We start from the raw sequence: 8966 nt of genomic DNA, 5'->3' as shown, positions 1-8966 counted from the left end.
AATACGAGTACGATGCAATTATTTACCGTCATGGTAATTTTTTTTTTTTTTTTTTAGAACACAAAATAAAGCATATTTTAGATTAGGTTTCTGAAGATCTATTAGTTTGGTCAGAGATGAATATTTTTATCTATTTCTTATTCTACTCCATATAAGGTTGTGAAAAAAAAGTTTTTATCTTATATTATTATTATTATTTTTTTTTTTCTATCTATAAACGTATGTTATTCGGACAAGAATTCATCTATTGTAAACATTACATATCGACCATCATCAAACGATTTAAAAATGTTGTCAAAAAACAATGTTTTAATGAGCGTTTGAATTATCAAATTATTTCGCAAAATCTTATTGGGCTAGTTGTATTCAGATATTTTTTGTGCCACGTAATTTTTCCTTTTACTCTAAGAGTTTTTTAACTACAGCCAGGGCCGGCTCAAAGTACTCGTATAGGTGAGCTAGGCACCTGCCTAAAGCTGCACTTTATCGAGGGTAGCATTTTAAAAATTGACTCCTACATTTTTTTTTTAATTCCATCGGTGTTTTATAAGAAAAATATTGAAATTAATTCATTCGTGGAAAACACTTACTTTTATAGTAAAATAATATTGTTTACATTTATTATATAACTTTATATTACGGCCTACGCTGGACGTTTTCAATTATTCCAAAAATATAAATAACCACAATCATTTCAGCGATTTCCGATAGTTGCGATAGTGATTGGTTTTGAGTAATAATGATAGAAATCATTTTTAAGTCTTTCTACATGTAATTTTGTACGTAAAATAAAAAAATTAAATTTTTTTTATACAGATATTTTGTAACATAAAAAGTAGGGAGAGGGGTTAAGTTAAAATAAGAGTTCAATTTTTTTTTTAGAGGCGGCAAAGTTTGATTTTGCCTAGTACTCTATTTTTGCTTGGGCCGGCCCTGGCTACAGTCATCTGGTATTGAACTACTCGTAGGTATATTGTGACGTAGTAAATGTTAAAGGAATGAAGTTCTTTGCGAAATAAAAATAATATTTATCGGTGAGCCGAAAATTTAGACGATCTAACCTACCCAACCTGTTTTTTCGCCAGGCGCTATCAATTGGCCGTGAATTTTACACAGGCCAAATCGAAAACTCGTGATATTCACGGGTCCTGCAATTTTCACCGGTCCAGTAGAAGTAAATTTTTTTTAAAATAATAAAATAATGAAATTAGTAAATTATTAAAGAATAGATATACCTAAAAATAGTTAATTTATTAATTTCTGCATATAAACTATTTGTCTATGTATATTATTTTTTTTTCATTACATACATGATTGTTTATGAATAGGCAAAATAAAATCGAGCTGGAGAAATAGTTCTAATCATCGTAGACTAAGATCAAAACTGAAGAAAGTGTGAAAAAATAATAAAATTGTGATCAATGACAATTTTTAAATCCCGTTTTTTTCCGTATAATTTAAGCTATATATATATATATATTCACTATATTTTTAACTAAAAACTCGATCGTTTCCTCGACGTTTTATGTCTCAGGGGGCGTTAAACATTTCATCAACGATTTTATGGTATCGCCAATTGACCTACGTAGTATGAACGTTTTATACACCCACACCGGTGGTGGAGTTTTTATCGGACAACTTTTGCGAACGAGGATTAATACTAGACGAAGACGTTACATTTTAAATTAACGACCACCAGCCGCCGGTCAATCGTTATCAGACGTGGCAGCACCGAGTTCACCGGTTTATTCGCAGCACTAAATATTTCATCGCGATTTTCACTAGGTGATACTCAATCGTTTAAAAGTTTTGTTTTTATTCGATTGCAAGAGTTTGACCCTATATAATGCATGAACTCAACGATTAAAGTGAAGGAGGGTGGATACGATTAAAATTGCAATACGTTTGATTTATTTATTTTTATATTTAATTTCTTCTCTCGTTTTTATTGATATACTCCGAAAAACTGTAATTTTAAGCTATGATTTTGTTTATGATTTCTTGATAGTAATACTAGTGTACTGCGGTAATATTAATATGCAACAGGTTCGATCTTAAAAAAATCTTTAAGTATAAATTTGATTCCATATACTGTGTAAAGGGCTTAGGCAAATTATAAAAAAAAAAAAAATTAAATTTCTTCGTATATTTAAAGCTTAATTTTTTCAGTTTCATTTTCGATCCGTATGATTTAAAACCACGATGTGAATATTACTCGTGTTATTGAAGTTATAAATAGAGCTTTAAAAGTTGATTAAATTGACTTAAGCCTTTTTTTACTCGGAGCCGAAGATAAAGTATATTACACGTGTAATGCACGTTTAGCCGTCCGGGAGAAGATTGTAACTTACGTGTTTAATGTACGCTTACGAACATTTCACGACACCGCCTTTCATTTCCGAATCATTTCGATCTCTGTAGTTATGCGGTTCGAACTAGCGCAATATCGGTGTACCTCAATTGAACGTATTCGCCATAATGGAAACAACGATCGAATCCAATATTGTTGTACATCACGCGTAATATCGACTGGTAAAAAGGCAAAAGAAGTTAAGCGAAAATTTTACTACTTTTCAGGACAGCAAAGTCAAAATTTTTATATTTTCTTAATTTTAACGTTGGCGATTCGGTATTTATTTAAGCTTTAGGAATAAGGTTATTATATATTTCCATTCTATTATATGTTATCTTGCTGGTCTGACACGAATTATATTAAAATATTAAGTACACTATTTATCATAACAAATTTAACTAAACTTACCTTTTTTTGGCGCTTAGCTCTAATTTTATTTTTAATTTTGTGATAAATGGTGCTTATAAATTGTTCATTAGACTTGTAACAATTGTGCAACGTAAGTATGTATAACAAGGATGTATAAAGAACTTTACTCATATAATCACTTTATATTAATAAAAAAAATGGTTTGATTCTCATAAATCATATTATTATTATTATTATTATTATTATTATTATTATTATTATGAAAGTTGATAAGCAACAATCGTAAGGGCTAAGCGCCATGAATTTGTCGCTGTATAATACAATCGTATAAAATACAAAGTTACTTGTAATTCTATTTCATATAAAAATTAATAAATATTAAATACATGTGTAAATAATTTAATTTGGCTTGTTTTACCATCCCTTTCATATCCTACTTACGAGTATAATTCAACCGTAAGTCGTACAGTGAAAAAAAATCACACTAATACCGCCAGTAGATTTCCTTTCATGGGGTCACTTAAAAACAATAGTGAATGCCAATCCTCTTATAAATCTTCAACATTTAAAAAACAAAATAACAGAAGCATGCAATCAACGGACTGATAAAAAAATTACTGTTGCAATCATAGGCGCAATTGGGAGGGGAGGGGTGCTTGGGTGTGTTTAGCACTCTCATTTTTTAAATTAGCACACCCAAATATGTTCACGTTAATTTATATTTTTAACTTTTAACTTGCTACTTCGAGCATACCGAAAAATGTGATAACAGAACTCACTAATGAAGATGACCTTATACATGTCCTCGAAGACTCTAAAATTACAATTTCTAATGAGAATGAGGAGACAAATACTACTGAAAAAATCAATGAGGACATAGTCATTGATCATAACCAAGGAAAAAAATCGATATTGAGATCTACAAAAATAAAGGGGTAGATATAGTAACAAAAAAAAACAACGATGAAAAAACAATTTTATCGAAGAAAGATAAAAATGAAAAAGTTAATGAAAAAATATTACTTGAACGTTCTACTAAAATTAAACGACAACAAGAAGAGTCACTACAATCTCTGGAAAAACAAGCAAAAAAAATGAAAACAATATCTAATAAAAATTTTCCTGCTGCATTAATTGGTCAAACAGTGCGAGTGAAAATTCCAGATTTCAACCGATGTAAAATTGATCCTCGCACATTATTGGCTATAGTTGTTGAAATTATTGACGAAGAATTTTATCGAATAGAATCTAAAGCTGGGACATTGAATCAATTATTCACTAGAAATCAATTTACTTTATGCGAAGAAAAATTTATTTCAATATCCGATGTTCCAAATACAACAACAAGCATATGCCAAGCTGTTGCTAAACTTTCACTATCAGGTGGGCAAAGATTTTTGAGGTGTGATTGCCAGAAAAAATGTACAACTAAAAAATGTAAATGCCGCTAGTCAAATGTATTATGTAATAGCAGATGTCATAATAGTACAACATGTGCAAATAAATAAAAATTTTAAATAATTATTTTTAACTACCTATCAATTTTACTGAATTTTACTTAATTTTTATGAAGAATAAATAATGATTCTGTTTTTAAATGATTTTTATTTTGTATAAAGAATTTAAATATCTGTCGGTAGATTGTTTTAATAATATATAATTATAATTTTTACGCAGCTTGAATGTTATGTGTCGTGTATTGATCAGCTTTTACTAAGTCAATTTATATATCCTAGGATGTACACAACGTGTTTAGTAAAAGCCCGAATAAAATTTAGAATTTCAGCATTTACTGAGTACAAACAGATAAACCTAGCATTATCTAGTAAAACCTAAGTTTACCTAGTGATCGGGCATTTACGGTAAAATATATACGGAATCCCGACCTCCATATTAACTGATTGCGGAACAAAATTCCTTTCAGATTTATTTAAACAAACATGTAAGATTTTAAACATAGGGCAAAATAAAACTACTCCATGGCACCCACAAACAAATGGATATTTCGAACGATCACACAAAACGTTAAAAACATATCTACGTAGTTTTGTAGACAAAGATAATAACTGGGACACTCTTCTGTGTTATGCGATGTGTACGTATAACACAACGATACATTCATCTACGGGTTTTACCCCGTACGAATTGATTTTCGGGAAACAGCCAAATATTTCCACCAATTTCTTTAGAGACTCAGAACCTCAATATAACTACGAAAATTATGCCCTAGATCTAAAACTTATTATGCAAGAAACCCAAGAAGCCGCTAGAAGTAACTTAATAACGAAAAAAGAAAAAAACAAAAGTTATTATGATAGGACAAGTAACCCTATCACATTACACGTAAGGGACAAAGTATTAATTAAGGAACAAAATAAATGTAACATCTTAAGCCGCAATTGGACGGGACCATACGAAATTACACATGTTCATGAAAACGAGAACATTGCAATTAAACAAAGGTCGTAAGCATTACAGAATCCACATAAATAACGTGAAAAAATATTTTGAAACCGAGTTATAGTGATTACATCACTATTTTTTTCAATTTCTTACGGCATACTAACTTTATTTTATTTTATTTTATTTAGACAAACGACCCATAAAAAGACGTACTATTCACGTGGTGCATTTTTGACCAAATTTTAAGGCGTTTATCCATTTAAAAACTAGTAGACTATTTACAACTTGATTAAAAACCTGTTTCAGACTGTTTGTTACTTTTATGTATTACCTTGTCGGAGTGAACACTCAATGATTTACTGACGACAAACTAACACAACTATCGGGTATTTATTACGAGAACCAAGGACATATAAAGATAATTACAACTAGTGGGACTTAACTGCGTTTATTAATATGGAGGATTACGATAAACAATGGGAAAAAGTAGACCAATTTATAATCGAGATCCAGGAACTTTGTACAAATATTAGCTAAAATGTACAGAACTGTGGCGATTCCCTACCTTACACGTTAAAACTATTTAATGACATTAAAATGAAAAAACCTCTCGTTCTCTCATCCATAGGATTTAAAACTAAGGTCAAGAAAAACATAATAAGTAGTCTAACTAAAACCGCGCGTTTAATATTCGGATTATGCAATACCGAATGTATGAGAAAATTCTATTCAATTATTAACCATTTTACGGGTTCAAACGCAGGCCAATTAAAACTAATAGAACAACAAATTAATGCAATTAAAATTAAACAAAAACATGATTAACTTGTATTAAAAAAATTAGAATATACCGTAGGAGATTTAGAAAAACAAAATCCAAATTTAAAATCATTAGTTATAAATCATTTTACTTTTACGAATTAAGTACTCACGAAATTTATTTTCGTATCTAATATTTTAATAGAAATAATACAAATGGCAAAAATGGGATAGTTACACCCAAGCCTAATCTTACCACCGGAATTATTTGAACAACTTAAAGATATTAAAATTTCATTACCAACGGGTACGGAATTACCGATAGAACCCGATATAATCAACGCTTACGAATTAGTAAGACTTTCAGACTTGACAATTTATTTTTCAAATAACAAAATTGTATTTATAATTATATTACCTTTAGTTTACCAGAATGAATTAATTTTGTATCATCTTATACCTAGACCTATATGTAAACTAAATGATTGTTTTTATATAAAACCCAACTATAACTTTTTATCAATAAGACAAAATAATTGTATGACCAATTTCATTATTCTGCATGTAAGACAGCTCATAATTTCCTATTTTGTCCTTAAACAAATCCATTACATCCGCATAGTACAAGACCTATATGTGAAGTACAACTTTTACAAGATCCAGCAGAAATACCAGACAGCTGCGAAATTAGACACGTCCAGATGAACACTACAATATCCTCGACAATAGCAAATTAAAAAAAAAAAAAACATGTTTATTTTTAATATTAAAATATTTAAAGATATAACTCTGTTTCAAATTAATTGAACTAACCGAACTATCATACATTTTTAAATTCTGTGATGTTAATCGACTATTTTCAATAGAAATTTTTAATAAAAGTTTAATAGTTCAATTAATTACTATAGAGCATTGAAGATTTAAATCGAATAGTCATTAATAAAAATTTGTAAATTATAATTAATAAATGATAATTATACTATCTTTAACCCATAGTCATTATATACCGATAAATTATAGTGATATTATTTACATTGTCTTTGATTCTGTGGCCAAGACTTGTATCACCATAGACACTTTTTATTTCAACAACTTTTGAAACTTTTGAAATTTTTGAACCTTACATCTCTGACTTATGCATACTTACTTACTTAATCTTATACTTCATACATCATGAAAACGACCTTTATCGCCCAAATTTGATGAGCCAAATAAATATACTGATAATAGGTTAAATTAAAATATACATTATATATGCTTGTATTACGAACCAAGCATCACGAAATTGAAGAAATTCTTCAACAAATTAAGATACCCGAAATTAATTTTCAACTTCTAGTAAATAACAATTATTATACTGTAAAGTTTAAATAGAATTAAAATTTTCAAAACTCATAGTTGTCCAAATTTAATTGGCTAGCCTATTCGTCGAAGTTTGATGGGGCGTGCTGAAAATTTTGCGTTACATTTGCTAATAACGAACCAAGTGACAGTTCCCAACTATTTGATGGCCTTAAAAATACATTTCGATGTTGGAAACATAATATTGAAACTTATAAAGGTCATTTCTGTTTACAATATCATTTATATTGTTTATTAGACACTGATTAATTCCTAAATATATAAGAAATTCATCATTATTCATTGATAACAAATTATATACTAGTCATGAAATACAAGTGATGGAAAATAGAAAAATATTATTCCAGTATTAGAAGCTATAGTTGTATGTATTCAACAGAACATTTCAATTAGAAGCCACCGAGATTCTGATATTTGAAGTAGATTTGGAACCAAAACAAAATGAAGGAAATTTTCGGAATATTTTAAGGAACCACTTGGTATATTCAATGTAAAACAATTCTTCAAAAATCCCGGTGGTATTTAATATACAAATGTCCTAATCAAATGTTCATAATTAAAGCTTATAATACGATTTAACTTACTAAAATTGTCAATAGAGTAAATAAACTTTTACAGTATTTGTGTATAAAACATCTCACATAACCGGGGTTAGTGGAGTGTTATCCATTATTGGAATATTGGAATTGAAATTAATAAAAACGATTTTTTTATTTTTTTATAAAAGGCTTAAGATATTGGAAATGTTGTCTATTTATAGTAAATTTTCTCTCACATCTCATGAAATTTTGGAAGAACTTAGTAAAAAAAAAGACTATTATATTTTATACTTTAAAATTATATAAATTATTTTAAAATAAATATAATTATTAATAAATCATCAATGCAATTTTTAATATCTATTGATAACAATTTACTATTTATATAATTTCTATATATTAAAAAATACTTTTTAATATCCATATACCTTTTCCATTTTAGAATTAAAAATTATTGGACTACCTCCCCTAAAAAAATGTTGAAAATACGCCACTGATAATAGTATATAATCGATGAATAGTAATAATAAAGTTATATGATGATATGATACATTGAAAAGTTGCTCAAATAATATACTAAAATAATTTTACTTCATTTTAACCATTGTATATGTAAAACGTTATTTATAGCGAAATGGGTACAACATCAAATTTTAACAGCACAAAAACACACAAAGCCAACATTTATTCCAATAGAAAATGAAGTAACTACGGGTAAATATTTTTTTATTATGCTCAAGGAAAACAATTCAAGGTAAGGTTACAAAGTAGTTTAAGATATGACGTAGTGACTACGCCATTCAAGTCGTGGTGTGTTTCGGACTTTTTAGACCCACAGTGCTCCACACCAAGTTGTCTATCGTAGTTATAACGGGTCGTTATTCGTGTAGTGGTTATACTGTTTGGTGCTATTAAGGCCTCAAATGAATAGGAAATATAATCGCAACTTAAGAAATAATAGTTTATTAATAATAATGAATAACAAAAAAAGAATATCAGAAAAGAATGCAAAGCAACAAATTGTTTTTTCTTCACAAGCGACACCGGACGAAAACGCGAGAGAATAACGGCGCACGGTACGACTGATGAACCAGTTGTGTAAAGAACCGTGGCTGGTAATGGCGTAACCGTGGTCACATAATGTCGCCTGTGTTAGTCGAATATGCACACACTCGTTGCTA

This window comes from Sipha flava, unplaced genomic scaffold (genome assembly GCF_003268045.1).
Source record: "Sipha flava isolate LNK unplaced genomic scaffold, YSA_version1 103_pilon_pilon, whole genome shotgun sequence".
NCBI lineage: Eukaryota > Metazoa > Arthropoda > Insecta > Hemiptera > Aphididae > Sipha > Sipha flava.
This window is presented reverse-complemented; position numbering follows the sequence as displayed.